Genomic DNA, 21069 nt, shown 5'->3' with positions numbered 1-21069 from the left:
CTCTGTCCCAGGTGGTTAAAGAGAATGGTAGGACCCCTGGTCATAATGACATAGTGACATTAAATCTCCCTCTCTGTCCCAGGTGGTTAAAGAGAATGGTGGGACCCCTGGTCATAATGATGTAACATTAAATCTCCCTCTCTGTCCCAGGTGGTTAAAGAGAATGGTAGGACCCCTGGTCATAATGACATAGTGACATTAAATCTCCCTCTCTGTCCCAGGTGGTTAAAGAGAATGGTGGGACCCCTGGTCATAATGATGTAACATTAAATCTCCCTCTCTGTCCCAGGTGGTTAAAGAGAATGGTAGGACCCCTGGTCATAATGACATAGTGACATTAAATCTCCCTCTCTGTCCCAGGTGGTTAAAGAGAATGGTAGGACCCCTGGTGATAATGATGTGACATTAAATCTCCCTCTCTGTCCCAGGTGGTTAAAGAGAATGGTAGGACCCCTGGTGATAATGACATAGTGACATTAAATCTCCCTCTCTGTCCCAGGTGGTTAAAGAGAATGGTAGGACCCCTGGTCATAATGACATAGTGACATTAAATCTCCCTCTCTGTCCCAGGTGGTTAAAGAGAATGGTAGGACCCCTGGTCATAATGACATAGTGACATTAAATCTCCCTCTCTGTCCCAGGTGGTTAAAGAGAATGGTAGGACCCCTGGTCATAATGATGTAACATTACATCTCCCTCTCTGTCCCAGGTGGTTAAAGAGAATGGTAGGACCCCTGGTCATAATGACATAGTGACATTAAATCTCCCTCTCTGTCCCAGGTGGTTAAAGAGAATGGTAGGACCCCTGGTCATAATGACATAGTGACATTAAATCTCCCTCTCTGTCCCAGGTGGTTAAAGAGGATGGTAGGACCCCTGGTCATAATGACATAGTGACATTAAATCTCCCTCTCTGTCCCAGGTGGTTAAAGAGAATGGTGGGACCCCTGGTCATAATGATGTGACATTAAATCTCCCTCTCTGTCCCAGGTGGTTAAAGAAAATGGTAGGACCCCTGGTCATAATGATGTAACATTAAATCTCCCTCTCTGTCCCAGGTGGTTAAAGAGAATGGTGGGACCCCTGGTCATAATGACATAGTGACATTAAATCTCCCTCTCTGTCCCAGGTGGTTAAAGAGAATGGTAGGACCCCTGGTCATAATGACATAGTGACATTAAATCTCCCTCTCTGTCCCAGGTGGTTAAAGAGAATGGTAGGACCCCTGGTCATAATGATGTAACATTAAATCTCCCTCTCTGTCCCAGGTGGTTAAAGAGAATGGTGGGACCCCTGGTCATAATGATGTAACATTAAATCTCCCTCTCTGTCCCAGGTGGTTAAAGAGAATGGTAGGACCCCTGGTCATAATGACATAGTGACATTAAATCTCCTCTCTGTCCCAGGTGGTTAAAGAGAATGGTGGGACCCCTGGTCATAATGATGTAACATTAAATCTCCTCTCTGTCCCAGGTGGTTAAAGAGAATGGTAGGACCCTGGTCAGGTCATAATGACATAGTGACATTAAATTTCCCTCTCTGTCCCAGGTGGTTAAAGAGAATGGTAGGACCCCTGGTCATAATGACATAGTGACATTAAATCTCCCTCCCAGGTGGTTAAAGAGAATGGTAGGACCCTGTCATTAAATCTCCCTCTCTCTGTCCCAGGTGGTTAAAGAGAATGGTAGGACCCCTGGTGATAATGATGTGACATTAAATCTCCCTCTCTGTCCCAGGTGGTTAAAGAGAATGGTAGGACCCTGGTCATAATGACATAGTGACATTAAATCTCCCTCTCTGTCCCAGGTGGTTAAAGAGAATGGTAGGACCCCTGGTCATAATGATGTGACATTAAATCTCCCTCTCTGTCCCAGGTGGTTAAAGAGAATGGTAGGACCCCTGGTCATAATGACATAGTGACATTAAATCTCCCTCTCTGTCCCAGGTGGTTAAAGAGAATGGTAGGACCCTGGTCATAATGACATAGTGACATTAAATCTCCCTCTCTGTCCCAGGTGGTTAAAGAGAATGGTAGGACCCCTGGTCATAATGACATAGTGACATTAAATCTCCCTCTCTGTCCCAGGTGGTTAAAGAGAATGGTAGGACCCCTGGTCATAATGACATAGTGACATTAAATCTCCCTCTCTGTCCCAGGTGGTTAAAGAGAATGGTAGGACCCTGGTCATAATGATGTGACATTAAATCTCCCTCTCTGTCCCAGGTGGTTAAAGAGAATGGTAGGACCCCTGGTCATAATGATGTAACATTAAATCTCCCTCTCTGTCCCAGGTGGTTAAAGAGAATGGTAGGACCCCTGGTCATAATGTCATAAATGAAAGAGAATGGTAGGACCCCTGGTCATAATGTGACATTAAATCTCCCTCTCTGTCCCAGGTGGTTAAAGAGAATGGTAGGACCCCTGGTCAGGTGGTTAATGACATGTAGGACATTAAATCTCCCTCTCTGTCCCAGGTGGTTAAAGAGAATGGTAGGACCCCTGGTCATAATGACATAGTGACATTAAATCTCCCTCTCTGTCCCAGGTGGTTAAAGAGAATGGTAGGACCCTGGTCATAATGACATAGTGACATTAAATCTCCCTCTCTGTCCCAGGTGGTTAAAGAGAATGGTAGGACCCCTGGTGATAATGATGTGACATTAAATCTCCCTCTCTGTCCCAGGTGGTTAAAGAGAATGGTAGGACCCCTGGTCATAATGACATAGTGACATTAAATCTCCCTCTCTGTCCCAGGTGGTTAAAGAGAATGGTAGGACCCCTGGTCATAATGACATAGTGACATTAAATCTCCCTCTCTGTCCCAGGTGGTTAAAGAGAATGGTAGGGACCCCTGGTCATAATGATGTAACATTAAATCTCCTCTCTGTCCCAGGTGGTTAAAGAGAATGGTAGGACCCCTGGTCATAATGACATTAAATCTCCCCAGGTCTGTGGTGGTCCCAGGTGGTTAAAGAGAATGGTAAATAATGACATAGTGACATCCCTCTCTGTCCCAGGTGGTTAAAGAGAATGGTAGGACCCCTGGTCATAATGACATAGTGACATTAAATCTCCCTCTCTGTCCCAGGTGGTTAAAGAGAATGGTAGGACCCCTGGTCATAATGACATAGTGACATTAAATCTCCCTCTCTGTCCCAGGTGGTTAAAGAGAATGGTAGGACCCCTGGTCATAATGACATAGTGACATTAAATCTCCCTCTCTGTCCCAGGTGGTTAAAGAGAATGGTGGGACCCCTGGTCATAATGACATAGTGACATTAAATCTCCCTCTCTGTCCCAGGTGGTTAAAGAGAATGGTAGGACCCCTGGTCATAATGATGTGACATTAAATCTCCCTCTCTGTCCCAGGTGGTTAAAGAGAATGGTAGGACCCCTGGTCATAATGACATAGTGACATTAAATCTCCCTCTCTGTCCCAGGTGGTTAAAGAGAATGGTAGGACCCCTGGTCATAATGACATAGTGACATTAAATCTCCCTCTCTGTCCCAGGTGGTTAAAGAGAATGGTAGGACCCCTGGTCATAATGATGTGACATTAAATCTCCCTCTCTGTCCCAGGTGGTTAAAGAGAATGGTAGGACCCCTGGTCATAATGATGTAACATTAAATCTCCCTCTCTGTCCCAGGTGGTTAAAGAGAATGGTAGGACCCCTGGTCATAATGACATAGTGACATTAAATCTCCCTCTCTGTCCCAGGTGGTTAAAGAGAATGGTAGGACCCCTGGTCATAATGACATAGTGACATTAAATCTCCCTCTCTGTCCCAGGTGGTTAAAGAGAATGGTAGGACCCCTGGTCATAATGATGTGACATTAAATCTCCCTCTCTGTCCCAGGTGGTTAAAGAGAATGGTAGGACCCCTGGTCATAATGATGTGACATTAAATCTCCCTCTCTGTCCCAGGTGGTTAAAGAGAATGGTAGGACCCCTGGTCATAATGACATAGTGACATTAAATCTCCCTCTCTGTCCCAGGTGGTTAAAGAGAATGGTAGGACCCCTGGTCATAATGACATAGTGACATTAAATCTCCTCTCTGTCCCAGGTGGTTAAAGAGAATGGTAGGACCCCTGGTCATAATGGTCATAATGATGTAACATTAAATCTCCCCTCTGTCCCAGGTGGTTAAAGAGAATGGTAGGACCCCTGGTCATAATGACATAGTGACATTAAATCTCCCTCTCTGTCCCAGGTGGTTAAAGAGAATGGTAGGACCCCTGGTCATAATGACATAGTGACATTAAATCTCCCTCTCTGTCCCAGGTGGTTAAAGAGAATGGTAGGACCCCTGGTCATAATGACATAGTGACATTAAATCTCCCTCTCTGTCCCAGGTGGTTAAAGAGAATGGTAGGACCCCTGGTCATAATGATAGTGACATTAAATCTCCCTCTCTGTCCCAGGTGGTTAAAGAGAATGGTAGGACCCTGGTCATAATGACATAGTGACATTAAATCTCCCTCTCTGTCCCAGGTGGTTAAAGAGAATGGTAGGACCCTGGTCATAATGACATAGTGACATTAAATCTCCCTCTCTGTCCCAGGTGGTTAAAGAGAATGGTAGGACCCCTGGTCATAATGACATAGTGACATTAAATCTCCCTCTCTGTCCCAGGTGGTTAAAGAGAATGGTAGGACCCCTGGTCATAATGACATAGTGACATTAAATCTCCCTCTCTGTCCCAGGTGGTTAAAGAGAATGGTAGGACCCCTGGTCATAATGACATAGTGACATTAAATCTCCCTCTCTGTCCCAGGTGGTTAAAGAGAATGGTAGGACCCTGGTCATAATGACATAGTGACATTAAATCTCCCCCAGGTCTCTGTCCCAGGTGGTTAAAGAGAATGGTAGGACCCCTGGTCATAATGACATAGTGACATTAAATCTCCCTCTCTGTCCCAGGTGGTTAAAGAGAATGGTAGGACCCCTGGTCATAATGACATAGTGACATTAAATCTCCCTCTCTGTCCCAGGTGGTTAAAGAGAATGGTAGGACCCTGGTCCCAGGTGGTTAAAGAGAATGGTAGGACCCTGGTCATAATGACATGTGACATTAAATCTCCCTCTCTGTCCCAGGTGGTTAAAGAGAATGGTAGGACCCCTGGTCATAATGACATAGTGACATTAAATCTCCCTCTCTGTCCCAGGTGGTTAAAGAGAATGGTAGGACCCCTGGTCATAATGACATAGTGACATTAAATCTCCCTCTGTCCCAGGTGGTTAAAGAGAATGGTAGGACCCCTGGTCATAATGACATAGTGACATTAAATCTCCCTCTCTGTCCCAGGTGGTTAAAGAGAATGGTAGGACCCCTGGTCATAATGACATAGTGACATTAAATCTCCTCTCTGTCCCAGGTGGTTAAAGAGAATGGTAGGACCCCTGGTCATAATGACATGTGACATTAAATCTCCCTCTCTGTCCCAGGTGGTTAAAGAGAATGGTAACCCCTGGTCATAATGGTGACCCCCTGGTCCCAGGTGGTTAAAGAGAATGACCCCTGGTCATAATGACATTAAAATCTCCCTCTCTGTCCCAGGTGGTTAAAGAGAATGGTAGGACCCCTGGTCATAATGACATGTGACATTAAATCTCCCTCTCTGTCCCAGGTGGTTAAAGAGAATGGTAGGACCCCTGGTCATAATGACATAGTGACATTAAATCTCCCTCTCTGTCCCAGGTGGTTAAAGAGAATGGTAGGACCCCTGGTCATAATGACATAGTGACATTAAATCTCCCTCTCTGTCCCAGGTGGTTAAAGAGAATGGTAGGACCCCTGGTCATAATGATGTGACATTAAATCTCCTCTCTGTCCCAGGTGGTTAAAGAGAATGGTAGGACCCCTGGTCATAATGACATAGTGACATTAAATCTCCCTCTCTGTCCCAGGTGGTTAAAGAGAATGGTAGGACCCTGGTCATAATGACATAGTGACATTAAATCTCCCTCTCTGTCCCAGGTGGTTAAAGAGAATGGTAGGACCCCTGGTCATAATGACATAGTGACATTAAATCTCCCTCTGTCCCAGGTGGTTAAAGAGAATGGTAGGACCCCTGGTCATAATGACATAGTGACATTAAATCTCCCTCTCTGTCCCAGGTTAAAGAGAATGGTAGGGACCCCTGGTCATAATGACATGTCCCAGGTCCCAGGTTAAAGAGAATGGTAGGACCCCTGGTCATAATGACATAGTGACATTAAATCTCCCTCTGTCTGTCCCAGGTGGTTAAAGAGAATGGTAGGACCCCTGGTCATAATGACATAGTGACATTAAATCTCCCTCTCTGTCCCAGGTGGTTAAAGAGAATTAAATCTCCCATCTCTGTCCCAGGTGGTTAAAGAGAATGGTAGGACCCCTGGTCATAATGACATAGTGACATTAAATCTCCCTCTCTGTCCCAGGTGGTTAAAGAGAATGGTAGGACCCCTGGTCATAATGATGTAACATTAAATCTCCCTCTCTGTCCCAGGTGGTTAAAGAGAATGGTAGGACCCCTGGTCATAATGACATAGTGACATTAAATCTCCCTCTCTGTCCCAGGTGGTTAAAGAGAATGGTAGGACCCCTGGTCATAATGATGTAACATTAAATCTCCCTCTCTGTCCCAGGTGGTTAAAGAGAATGGTAGGACCCCTGGTCATAATGACATAGTGACATTAAATCTCCCTCTCTGTCCCAGGTGGTTAAAGAGAATGGTAGGACCCCTGGTCATAATGACATAGTGACATTAAATCTCCCTCTGTCCCAGGTGGTTAAAGAGAATGGTAGGACCCCTGGTCATAATGACATAGTGACATTAAATCTCCCTCTCTGTCCCAGGTGGTTAAAGAGAATGGTAGGACCCCTGGTCATAATGACATAGTGACATTAAATCTCCCTCTCTGTCCCAGGTGGTTAAAGAGAATGGTAGGACCCCTGGTCATAATGACATAGTGACATTAAATCTCCCTCTCTGTCCCAGGTGGTTAAAGAGAATGGTAGGACCCTGGTCATAATGACATAGTGACATTAAATCTCCTCTCTGTCCCAGGTGGTTAAAGAGAATGGTAGGACCCTGGTCATAATGACATAGTGACATTAAATCTCCCTCTCTGTCCCAGGTGGTTAAAGAGAATGGTAGGACCCTGGTCATAATGACATAGTGACATTAAATCTCCCTCTCTGTCCCAGGTGGTTAAAGAGAATGGTAGGACCCCTGGTCATAATGACATAGTGACATTAAATCTCCCTCTCTGTCCCAGGTGGTTAAAGAGAATGGTAGGACCCCTGGTCATAATGATAGTGACATTAAATCTCCCTCTCTGTCCCAGGTGGTTAAAGAGAATGGTAGGACCCCTGGTCATAATGACATAGTGACATTAAATCTCCCTCTCTGTCCCAGGTGGTTAAAGAGAATGGTAGGACCCCTGGTCATAATGACATAGTGACATTAAATCTCCCTCTCTGTCCCAGGTGGTTAAAGAGAATGGTAGGACCCCTGGTCATAATGACATAGTGACATTAAATCTCCCTCTCTGTCCCAGGTGGTTAAAGAGAATGGTAGGACCCCTGGTCATAATGACATAGTGACATTAAATCTCCCTCTCTGTCCCAGGTGGTTAAAGAGAATGGTAGGACCCCTGGTCATAATGACATAGTGACATTAAATCTCCCTCTCTGTCCCAGGTGGTTAAAGAGAATGGTAGGACCCCTGGTCATAATGACATAGTGACATTAAATCTCCCTCTCTGTCCCAGGTGGTTAAAGAGAATGGTAGGACCCCTGGTCATAATGACATAGTGAAAGAGAATGGTAGGACCCCGTCCCATTAAATCTGTCATTAAATCTCCCTCTCTGTCCCAGGTGGTTAAAGAGAATGGTAGGACCCCTGGTCATAATGACATAGTGACATTAAATCTCCCTCTCTGTCCCAGGTGGTTAAAGAGAATGGTAGGACCCTGGTCATAATGACATAGTGACATTAAATCTCCCTCTCTGTCCCAGGTGGTTAAAGAGAATGGTAGGACCCCTGGTCATAATGACATAGTGACATTAAATCTCCCTCTCTGTCCCAGGTGGTTAAAGAGAATGGTAGGACCCCTGGTCATAATGACATAGTGACATTAAATCTCCCTCTCTGTCCCAGGTGGTTAAAGAGAATGGTAGGACCCCTGGTCATAATGACATGTGACATTAAATCTCCCTCTGTCCCAGGTGGTTAAAGAGAATGGTAGGACCCCTGGTCATAATGACATAGTGACATTAAATCTCCCTCTCTGTCCCAGGTGGTTAAAGAGAATGGTAGGACCCCTGGTCATAATGATGTGACATTAAATCTCCCTCTCTGTCCCAGGTGGTTAAAGAGAATGGTAGGACCCCTGGTCATAATGACATAGTGACATTAAATCTCCCTCTGTCCCAGGTGGTTAAAGAGAATGGTAGGACCCCTGGTCATAATGACATAGTGACATTAAATCTCCCTCTCTGTCCCAGGTGGTTAAAGAGAATGGTAGGACCCCTGGTCATAATGACATAGTGACATTAAATCTCCCTCTCTGTCCCAGGTGGTTAAAGAGAATGGTAGGACCCCTGGTCATAATGATGTGACATTAAATCTCCCTCTCTGTCCCAGGTGGTTAAAGAGAATGGTAGGACCCCTGGTCATAATGACATAGTGACATTAAATCTCCCTCTCTGTCCCAGGTGGTTAAAGAGAATGGTAGGACCCTGGTCAATGAATGACATTAAATCTCCTCTCTGTGAAAGAGAATGGTAGGACATTAAATCATTAAATCTCCTCTCTGTCCCAGGTGGTTAAAGAGAATGGTAGGACCCCTGGTCATAATGACATAGTGACATTAAATCTCCCTCTGTCCTGTCCCAGGTGGTTAAAGAGAATGGTAGGACCCCTGGTCATAATGACATAGTGACATTAAATCTCCCTCTCTGTCCCAGGTGGTTAAAGAGAATGGTAGGACCCCTGGTCATAATGATGTGACATTAAATCTCCCTCTGTCCCAGGTGTCCCATAATGATGTGACATTAAATCTCCCTCTCTGTCCCAGGTGGTTAAAGAGAATGGTAGGACCCCTGGTCATAATGACATAGTGACATTAAATCTCCCTCTCTGTCCCAGGTGGTTAAAGAGAATGGTAGGACCCCTGGTCATAATGATGTGACATTAAATCTCCCTCTCTGTCCCAGGTGGTTAAAGAGAATGGTAGGACCCCTGGTCATAATGACATAGTGACATTAAATCTCCCTCTCTGTCCCAGGTGGTTAAAGAGAATGGTAGGACCCCTGGTCATAATGATGTAACATTAAATCTCCCTCTCTGTCCCAGGTGGTTAAAGAGAATGGTAGGACCCCTGGTCATAATGACATAGTGACATTAAATCTCCCTCTCTGTCCCAGGTGGTTAAAGAGAATGGTAGGACCCTGGTCATAATGACATAGTGACATTAAATCTCCCTCTCTGTCCCAGGTGGTTAAAGAGAATGGTAGGACCCTGGTCATAATGACATAGTGACATTAAATCTCCCTCTGTCCCAGGTGGTTAAAGAGAATGGTAGGACATTAAATCTCCCTCTCTGTCCCAGGTGGTTAAAGAGAATGGTAGGACATAATGATAATGACATGTGACATTAAATCTCCCTCTCTGTCCCAGGTGGTTAAAGAGAATGGTAGGACCCTGGTCATAATGACATAGTGTACATTAAATCTCCCTCTCTGTCCCAGGTGGTTAAAGAGAATGGTAGGACCCCTGGTCATAATGACATAGTGACATTAAATCTCCCTCTCTGTCCCAGGTGGTTAAAGAGAATGGTAGGACCCCTGGTGATAATGATGTGACATTAAATCTCCCTCTCTGTCCCAGGTGGTTAAAGAGAATGGTAGGACCCTGGTCATAATGACATAGTGACATTAAATCTCCCTCTCTGTCCCAGGTGGTTAAAGAGAATGGTAGGACCCCTGGTCATAATGATGTAACATTAAATCTCCCTCTCTGTCCCAGGTGGTTAAAGAGAATGGTAGGACCCCTGGTCATAATGACATAGTGACATTAAATCTCCCTCTCTGTCCCAGGTGGTTAAAGAGAATGGTAGGACCCCTGGTCATAATGACATAGTGACATTAAATCTCCCTCTCTGTCCCAGGTGGTTAAAGAGAATGGTGGGACCCCTGGTCATAATGACATAGTGACATTAAATCTCCCTCTCTGTCCCAGGTGGTTAAAGAGAATGGTAGGACCCCTGGTCATAATGACATAGTGACATTAAATCTCCCTCTGTCCCAGGTGGTTAAAGAGAATGGTAGGACCCTGGTCATAATGACATAGTGACATTAAATCTCCCTCTCTGTCCCAGGTGGTTAAAGAGAATGGTAGGACCCCTGGTCATAATGACATAGTGACATTAAATCTCCCTCTCTGTCCCAGGTGGTTAAAGAGAATGGTAGGACCCCTGGTCATAATGACATAGTGACATTAAATCTCCCTCTCTGTCCCAGGTGGTTAAAGAGAATGGTAGGACCCTGGTCATAATGACATAGTGACATTAAATCTCCCTCTCTGTCCCAGGTGGTTAAAGAGAATGGTAGGACCCCTGGTCATAATGACATAGTGACATTAAATCTCCCTCTCTGTCCCAGGTGGTTAAAGAGAATGGTAGGACCCTGGTCATAATGACATAGTGACATTAAATCTCCCTCTCTGTCCCAGGTGGTTAAAGAGAATGGTAGGACCCTGGTCATAATGACATAGTGACATTAAATCTCCCTCTCTGTCCCAGGTGGTTAAAGAGAATGGTAGGACCCCTGGTCATAATGACATAGTGACATTAAATCTCCCTCTCTGTCCCAGGTGGTTAAAGAGAATGGTAGGACCCCTGGTCATAATGACATAGTGACATTAAATCTCCCTCTCTGTCCCAGGTGGTTAAAGAGAATGAGGACATTGAAAAATCTCCCTCTGTCCCAGGTGGTTAAAGAGAATGGTAGGACCCTGGTCATAATGACATAGTGACATTAAATCTCCCTCTCTGTCCCAGGTGGTTAAAGAGAATGGTAGGACCCTGGTCATAATGATGTGACATTAAATCTCCCTCTCTGTCCCAGGTGGTTAAAGAGAATGGTAGGACCCTGGTCATAATGACATAGTGACATTAAATCTCCCTCTCTGTCCCAGGTGGTTAAAGAGAATGGTAGGACCCTGGTCATAATGACATAGTGACATTAAATCTCCTCTCTGTCCCAGGTGGTTAAAGAGAATGGTAGGACCCCTGGTCATAATGACATAGTGACATTAAATCTCCTCTCTGTCCCAGGTGGTTAAAGAGAATGGTAGGACCCCTGGTCATAATGACATAGTGACATTAAATCTCCCTCTCTGTCCCAGGTGGTTAAAGAGAATGGTAGGACCCCTGGTCATAATGACATAGTGACATTAAATCTCCCTCTCTGTCCCAGGTGGTTAAAGAGAATGGTAGGACCCCTGGTCATAATGACATAGTGACATTAAATCTCCCTCTCTGTCCCAGGTGGTTAAAGAGAATGGTAGGACCCCTGGTCATAATGACATAGTGACATTAAATCTCCCTCTCTGTCCCAGGTGGTTAAAGAGAATGGTAGGACCCCTGGTCATAATGACATAGTGACATTAAATCTCCCTCTCTGTCCCAGGTGGTTAAAGAGAATGGTAGGACCCCTGGTCATAATGACATAGTGACATTAAATCTCCCTCTCTGTCCCAGGTGGTTAAAGAGAATGGTAGGACTGGTCCCATAATGTGTCCCAGGTTAAAGAGAATGGTAGGACCCTGGTCATAATGACATAGTGACATTAAATCTCCCTCTCTGTCCCAGGTGGTTAAAGAGAATGGTAGGACCCCTGGTCATAATGACATAGTGACATTAAATCTCCCTCTCTGTCCCAGGTGGTTAAAGAGAATGGTAGGACCCCTGGTCATAATGACATAGTGACATTAAATCTCCCTCTCTGTCCCAGGTGGTTAAAGAGAATGGTAGGACCCTGGTCATAATGACATAGTGACATTAAATCTCCCTCTGTCCCAGGTGGTTAAAGAGAATGGTAGGACCCCTGGTCATAATGACATAGTGACATTAAATCTCCCTCTCTGTCCCAGGTGGTTAAAGAGAATGGTAGGACCCCTGGTCATAATGACATAGTGACATTAAATCTCCCTCTCTGTCCCAGGTGGTTAAAGAGAATGGTAGGACCCCTGGTCATAATGACATAGTGACATTAAATCTCCCTCTCTGTCCCAGGTGGTTAAAGAGAATGGTAGGACCCCTGGTCATAATGACATAGTGACATTAAATCTCCCTCTCTGTCCCAGGTGGTTAAAGAGAATGGTAGGACCCCTGGTCATAATGACATAGTGACATTAAATCTCCCTCTCTGTCCCAGGTGGTTAAAGAGAATGGTAGGACCCCTGGTCATAATGACATAGTGACATTAAATCTCCCTCTCTGTCCCAGGTGGTTAAAGAGAATGGTAGGACCCCTGGTCATAATGACATAGTGACATTAAATGACATTAAATCTCCCTCTCTGTCCCAGGTGGTTAAAGAGAATGGTAGGACCCCTGGTCATAATGACATAGTGACATTAAATCTCCCTCTCTGTCCCAGGTGGTTAAAGAGAATGGTAGGACCCCTGGTCATAATGACATAGTGACATTAAATCTCCCTCTCTGTCCCAGGTGGTTAAAGAGAATGGTAGGACCCCTGGTCATAATGATGTAACATTAAATCTCCCTCTCTGTCCCAGGTGGTTAAAGAGAATGGTGGGACCCCTGGTCATAATGACATAGTGACATTAAATCTCCCTCTCTGTCCCAGGTGGTTAAAGAGAATGGTAGGAACCCTGGTCATAATGACATAGTGACATTAAATCTCCCTCTCTGTCCCAGGTGGTTAAAGAGAATGGTAGGACCCCTGGTCATAATGACATAGTGACATTAAATCTCCCTCTCTGTCCCAGGTGGTTAAAGAGAATGGTAGGACCCCTGGTCATAATGATGTAACATTAAATCTCCCTCTCTGTCCCAGGTGGTTAAAGAGAATGGTAGGACCCCTGGTCATAATGACATAGTGACATTAAATCTCCCTCTCTGTCCCAGGTGGTTAAAGAGAATGGTAGGACCCCTGGTCATAATGACATAGTGACATTAAATCTCCCTCTGTCCCAGGTGGTTAAAGAGAATGGTAGGACCCCTGGTCATAATGACATAGTGACATTAAATCTCCTCTCTGTCCCAGGTGGTTAAAGAGAATGGTAGGACCCCTGGTCATAATGACATAGTGACATTAAATCTCCCTCTCTGTCCCAGGTGGTTAAAGAGAATGGTAGGACCCCTGGTCATAATGACATAGTGACATTAAATCTCCCTCTCTGTCCCAGGTGGTTAAAGAGAATGGTAGGACCCTGGTCATAATGACATAGTGACATTAAATCTCCTCTCTGTCCCAGGTGGTTAAAGAGAATGGTAGGACCCCTGGTCATAATGACATAGTGACATTAAATCTCCCTCTCTGTCCCAGGTGGTTAAAGAGAATGGTAGGACCCTGGTCATAATGACATAGTGACATTAAATCTCCCTCTCTGTCCCAGGTGGTTAAAGAGAATGGTAGGACCCTGTCCCAGGTGGTCATAATGACATAGTGACATTAAATCTCCCTCTCTGTCCCAGGTGGTTAAAGAGAATGGTAGGACCCCTGGTCATAATGACATAGTGACATTAAATCTCCCTCTGTCCCAGGTGGTTAAAGAGAATGGTAGGACCCCTGGTCATAATGACATAGTGACATTAAATCTCCCTCTCTGTCCCAGGTGGTTAAAGAGAATGGTAGGACCCTGGTCATAATGAAATCTCCCTCTCTGTCCCAGGTGGTTAAAGTGACATTAAACATCTCCTCTCTGTCCCAGGTGGTTAAAGAGAATGGTAGGACCCCTGGTCATAATGACATAGTGACATTAAATCTCCCTCTCTGTCCCAGGTGGTTAAAGAGAATGGTAGGACCCCTGGTCATAATGATGTGACATTAAATCTCCCTCTCTGTCCCAGGTGGTTAAAGAGAATGGTAGGACCCCTGGTCATAATGACATAGTGACATTAAATCTCCCTCTCTGTCCCAGGTGGTTAAAGAGAATGGTCATAATGGACATTAAATCTCCCTGGTCATAATGATGTGACATTAAATCTCCTCTCTGTCCCAGGTGGTTAAAGAGAATGGTAGGACCCCTGGTCATAATGACATAGTGACATTAAATCTCCCTCTCTGTCCCAGGTGGTTAAAGAGAATGGTAGGACCCCTGGTCATAATGACATAGTGACATTAAATCTCCCTCTCTGTCCCAGGTGGTTAAAGAGAATGGTAGGACCCCTGGTCATAATGACATAGTGACATTAAATCTCCCTCTCTGTCCCAGGTGGTTAAAGAGAATGGTAGGACCCCTGGTCATAATGACATAGTGACATTAAATCTCCCTCTCTGTCCCAGGTGGTTAAAGAGAATGGTAGGACCCCTGGTCATAATGACATAGTGACATTAAATCTCCTCTCTGTCCCAGGTGGTTAAAGAGAATGGTAGGACCCATTAAATCTGGTCATAAAGAGAATGACATAGTGACATTAAATCTCCCTCTCTGTCCCAGGTGGTTAAAGAGAATGGTAGGACCCCTGGTCATAATGACATAGTGACATTAAATCTCCCTCTCTGTCCCAGGTGGTTAAAGAGAATGGTGGGACCCCTGGTCATAATGATGTGACATTAAATCTCCCTCTCTGTCCCAGGTGGTTAAAGAGAATGGTAGGACCCCTGGTGATAATGACATAGTGACATTAAATCTCCCTCTCTGTCCCAGGTGGTTAAAGAGAATGGTAGGACCCTGGTCATAATGACATAGTGACATTAAATCTCCCTCTCTGTCCCAGGTGGTTAAAGAGAATGGTAGGACCCCTGGTCATAATGACATAGTGACATTAAATCTCCCTCTCTGTCCCAGGTGGTTAAAGAGAATGGTAGGACCCCTGGTCATAATGACATAGTGACATTAAATCTCCCTCTCTGTCCCAGGTGGTTAAAGAGAATGGTAGGACCCCTGGTCATAATGAGGTGGTTAAAGAGAATGGTAGGACCCCTGGTCATAATGACATAGTGACATTAAATCTCCCTCTCTGTCCCAGGTGGTTAAAGAGAATGGTAGGACCCCTGGTCATAATGACATAGTGACATTAAATCTCCCTCTCTGTCCCAGGTGGTTAAAGAGAATGGTAGGACCCCTGGTCATAATGACATAGTGACATTAAATCTCCCTCTCTGTCCCAGGTGGTTAAAGAGAATGGTAACCCCTGGTCATAATGACATAGTGACATTAAATCTCCCTCTCTGTCCCAGGTGGTTAAAGAGAATGGTAGGACCCCTGGTCATAATGACATAGTGACATTAAATCTCCCTCTCTGTCCCAGGTGGTTAAAGAGAATGGTCAGACATAGACCCCTGGTCATAATGATAATGTGACATTAAATCTCCCTCTCTGTCCCAGGTGGTTAAAGAGAATGGTAGGACCCTGGTCATAATGACATAGTGACATTAAATCTCCCTCTCTGTCCCAGGTGGTTAAAGAGAATGGTAGGACCCCTGGTCATAATGATGTGACATTAAATCTCCCTCTCTGTCTCTCTGTCCCAGGTGGTTAAAGAGAATGGTAGGACCCCTGGTCATAATGACATAGTGACATTAAATCTCCCTCTCTGTCCCAGGTGGTTAAAGAGAATGGTAGGACCCCTGGTCATAATGATGTAACATTAAATCTCCCTCTCTGTCCCAGGTGGTTAAAGAGAATGGTAGGACCCCTGGTCATAATGACATAGTGACATTAAATCTCCCTCTCTGTCCCAGGTGGTTAAAGAGAATGGTAGGACCCCTGGTCATAATGACATAGTGACATTAAATCTCCCTCTCTGTCCCAGGTGTGACATTAAAGAGAAGAATGGTAGGACCCCTGGTCATAATGACATAGTGACATTAAATCTCCCTCTCTGTCCCAGGTGGTTAAAGAGAATGGTAGGACCCCTGGTCATAATGATGTGACATTAAATCTCCCTCTCTGTCCCAGGTGGTTAAAGAGAATGGTAGGACCCCTGGTCATAATGACATAGTGACATTAAATCTCCCTCTCTGTCCCAGGTGGTTAAAGAGAATGGTAGGACCCCTGGTCATAATGACATAGTGACATTAAATCTCCCTCTCTGTCCCAGGTGGTTAAAGAGAATGGTAGGACCCTGGTGATAATGACATAGTGACATTAAATCTCCCTCTCTGTCCCAGGTGGTTAAAGAGAATGGTAGGACCCCTGGTCATAATGACATAGTGACATTAAATCTCCCTCTCTGTCCCAGGTGGTTAAAGAGAATGGTAGGACCCCTGGTCATAATGACATAGTGACATTAAATCTCCCTCTCTGTCCCAGGTGGTTAAAGAGAATGGTAGGACCCCTGGTCATAATGACATAGTGACATTAAATCTCCCTCTCTGTCCCAGGTGGTTAAAGAGAATAAAGATAATGAACATTAAATCTCCCCTCTCTGTCCCAGGAAAGAGAATGGTGGGACCCCTGGTCATAATGACATAGTGACATTAAATCTCCCTCTCTGTCCCAGGTGGTTAAAGAGAATGGTAGGACCCTGGTCATAATGACATAGTGACATTAAATCTCCCTCTCTGTCCCAGGTGGTTAAAGAGAATGGTAGGACCCCTGGTCATAATGACATAGTGACATTAAATCTCCTCTCTGTCCCAGGTGGTTAAAGAGAATGGTAGGACCCCTGGTCATAATGACATAGTGACATTAAATCTCCCTCTCTGTCCCAGGTGGTTAAAGAGAATGGTAGGACCCTGGTCATAATGACATAGTGACATTAAATCTCCCTCTCTGTCCCAGGTGGTTAAAGAGAATGGTAGGACCCCTGGTCATAATGACATAGTGACATTAAATCTCCCTCTCTGTCCCAGGTGGTTAAAGAGAATGGTAGGACCCCTGGTCATAATGGTGACATAATGAGGTGGTTAAAGAGAATGGTAGGACCCCTGGTCATAATGATGACATTAAATCTCCCTCTCTGTCCCAGGTGGTTAAAGAGAATGGTAGGACCCCTGGTCATAATGACATAGTGACATTAAATCTCCCTCTCTGTCCCAGGTGGTTAAAGAGAATGGTAGGACCCCTGGTCATAATGACATAGTGACATTAAATCTCCCTCTCTGTCCCAGGGTGGTTAAAGAGAATGGTAGGACCCCTGGTCATAATGACATAGTGACATTAAATCTCCCTCTCTGTCCCAGGTGGTTAAAGAGAATGGTAGGACCCCTGGTCATAATGACATAGTGACATTAAATCTCCCTCTCTGTCCCAGGTGGTTAAAGAGAATGGTAGGACCCCTGGTCATAATGACATTAGTGGTGGTTACATTAAATCTCCCTCTCTGTCCCAGGTGGTTAAAGAGAATGGTAGGACCCCTGGTCATAATGACATAGTGACATTAAATCTCCCTCTCTGTCCCAGGTGGTTAAAGAGAATGGTAGGACCCCTGGTCATAATGACATAGTGACATTAAATCTCCCTCTCTGTCCCAGGTGGTTAAAGAGAATGGTAGGACCCCTGGTCATAATGACATAGTGACATTAAATCTCCCTCTCTGTCCCAGGTGGTTAAAGAGAATGGTAGGACCCCTGGTCATAATGACATAGTGACATTAAATCTCCCTCTCTGTCCCAGGTGGTTAAAGAGAATGGTAGGACCCCTGGTCATAATGACATAGTGACATTAAATCTCCCTCTCTGTCCCAGGTGGTTAAAGAGAATGGTAGGACCCCTGGTCATAATGACATAGTGACATTAAATCTCCTCTCTGTCCCAGGTGGTTAAAGAGAATGGTAGGACCCCTGGTCATAATGACATAGTGACATTAAATCTCCCTCTCTGTCCCAGGTGGTTAAAGAGAATGGTAGGACCCTGGTCATAATGACATAGTGACATTAAATCTCCCTCTCTGTCCCAGGTGGTTAAAGAGAATGGTAGGACCCCTGGTCATAATGACATAGTGACATTAAATCTCCCTCTCTGTCCCAGGTGGTTAAAGAGAATGGTAGGACCCCTGGTCATAATGATGTGACATTAAATCTCCCTCTCTGTCCCAGGTGGTTAAAGAGAATGGTAGGACCCCTGGTCATAATGACATAGTGACATTAAATCTCCCTCTCTGTCCCAGGTGGTTAAAGAGAATGGTAGGACCCCTGGTCATAATGACATAGTGACATTAAATCTCCCTCTGTCCCAGGTGGTTAAAGAGAATGGTAGGACCCCTGGTGATAATGATGTGACATTAAATCTCCCTCTCTGTCCCAGGTGGTTAAAGAGAATGGTAGGACCCCTGGTCATAATGATGTAACATTAAATCTCCCTCTCTGTCCCAGGTGGTTAAAGAGAATGGTAGGACCCCTGGTCATAATGACATAGTGACATTAAATCTCCCTCTCTGTCCCAGGTGGTTAAAGAGAATGGTAGGACCCCTGGTCATAATGACATAGTGACATTAAATCTCCCTCTCTGTCCCAGGTGGTTAAAGAGAATGGTAGGACCCCTGGTCATAATGACATAGTGACATTAAATCTCCCTCTCTGTCCCAGGTGGTTAAAGAGAATGGTAGGACCCTGGTCATGACATAGTCCCTCTCTGTCCCAGGTGGTTAAAGAGAATGGTAACCCCTGATAATGACATAGTGACATTAAATATCCCTCTCTGTCCCAGGTGGTTAAAGAGAATGGTAGGAACCCTGGTCATAATGATGTAACATTAAATCTCCCTCTCTGTCCCAGGTGGTTAAAGAGAACCTTAATGGAGAAATAGAGGAAAATCAGTCAATATATTCCTTTTCATCCTCTCTCTCTCTCCCTGTCGGTCTCTCAGAGCGGAGTCTGCTGCCACCCTTCCTGTTACCCAGAAGCCTTTTGGACCTGCTCCAATGCCCCCTGGGACATTGTCACCGCTGCAGTCAGCCCATGTTTACCATCATCTACCCCAAACTGTTCCCTCTCAGAGAGACCGCTCTGGCTGGGGTACACCGCAGGTAGCTAACCCTGACCCCAACCACCCCTGACCCCAACCAATCTCTCTCTGTCTCTCTGTCTCTCTGCTCTTTCCCCTCACACTCTCACTGTCTCTCTCTCTCTCTCTCTCTCTCTCTGCTCTTTCCTCTCTCTCTCTCTCTCTCTGTGCCCTCTCTCTCTGCTCTCTCTCTCTCTCTCTCTCTCTCTCTCTCTGCTCTTTCCTCTCACACACTCTCTGTCTCTCTCTGCTCTTTCCTCTCACACTCTCACTGTCTCTCTCTCTCTCACTGTCTCCGTCTCTAGAACCACAGTGAGTTTCGTGGCCTACTGCTGTTCCAGTCAGTGTGTTCAGACATTTGATCTGCAGCAATGACATCATGGTGCCTCCACCTCTTCCTCTCCCCTTCGGTCATCATCTCCTCCTCTGGTCTCCTGGGTGAATGAATGAAGGATGGATGAAGGACTGTGGGAGTCCAGAACGTCTCAGGAGGACATGCAGAGCCTCTGGACTGGTGGACATGAGGAACTGAAGGTGTCAGGAGGACATGCATAGCCTCTGGACTGGTGGACATGAGGAACTGAAGGTCTCCGGAGGACATGCATAGCCTCTGGACTGGTGGACATGAGGAACTGAAGGTCTCAGGAGGACACGCAGAGCCTCTGGACTGGTGGACATGAGGAACTGAAGATCTCAGGAGGACATGCATAGCCTCTGGACTGGTGGACATGAGGAACTGAAGGTCTCAGGAGGACATGCATAGCCTCTGGACTGGTGGACATGAGGAACTGAAGGTCTCAGGAGGACATGCATAGCCTCTGGACTGGTGGACATGAGGAACTGAAGGTCTCAGGAGGACATGCAGAGCCTCTGGACTGGTGGACATGAGGAACTGAAGGTCTCATTAGGACATGCAGAGCCTCTGGACTGGTGGACATGAGGAACTGAAGGTCTCATTAGGACATGCAGAGCCTCTGGACTGGTGGACATGAGGAACTGAAGGTCTCATTAGGACATGCAGAGCCTCTGGACTGGTGGACATGAGGAACTGAAGGTCTCAGGAGGACATGCAGAGCCTCAGCAGCTTGTGAGCAGTCTGTAATGGACGCGGACGGTCCAATTGAAAGACGGACAATATTGGTATTAATAATCCACATCTTGACATATCATCTCCTGTCCAACGACTAACATCTCTTAATACAGCATCGTTCTACTAATGGTTTGTTTCTGGTTTCAGTTTGTTTCCTGCAACAACTCAGACTGTGTTGGTATTTACTGGTGTGAACTAGCTACTCCGTTCACCAGCCAAACGTTCACCTGACAGACGCATCACAATAACAGGAAGTGCCGAGTGTTTTTGTCTTTGTAGAGGAGAATCTATTCGGATCATTTCTATAGATTTTTACACGACACTGGTTGACAAAAAGTGTTTGAAAGAATGTCACTTGATATTAGTTCGTTCTAAATATGTAATACTGTATGGCATGATATTAGTTCTAAACCTGTTCTAAATATGTAATACTGGTAGGTGTGTTGTATGGCATGATATTAGTTCTAAACCTGTTCTAAATATGTAATACTGGTAGGTGTGTTGTATGGCATGATATTAGTTCTAAACCTGTTCTAAATATGTAATACTGGTAGGTGTGTTGTATGGCATGATATTAGTTCTAAACCTGTTCTAAATATGTAATACTGGTAGGTGTGTTGTATGGCATGATATTAGTTCTAAACCTGTTCTAAATATGTAATACTGGTAGGTGTGTTGTATGGCATGATATTAGTTCTAAACCTGTTCTAAATATGTAATACTGGTAGGTGTGTTGTATGGCATGATATTAGTTCTAAACCTGTTCTAAATATGTAATACTGGTAGGTGTGTTGTATGGCATGATATTAGTTCTAAACCTGTTCTAAATATGTAATACTGGTAGGTGTGTT

At 45.0% G+C, this 21069-nt stretch overlaps 1 pseudogene; it reads left to right on the top strand.

Moving 5' to 3' along the window:
* LOC135565462 (leucine-rich repeat-containing protein 28-like) overlaps positions 1–20345 on the top strand; it is a 64668-nt pseudogene extending 44323 nt beyond the window's left edge.
* Positions 20346–21069: the final 724 nt, after the last annotated feature.

The sequence above is a fragment of the Oncorhynchus nerka genome, linkage group LG27 (assembly GCF_034236695.1).
Source record: "Oncorhynchus nerka isolate Pitt River linkage group LG27, Oner_Uvic_2.0, whole genome shotgun sequence".
NCBI classification, from domain to species: domain Eukaryota; kingdom Metazoa; phylum Chordata; class Actinopteri; order Salmoniformes; family Salmonidae; genus Oncorhynchus; species Oncorhynchus nerka.
This window is presented reverse-complemented; position numbering and strand designations above follow the sequence as displayed.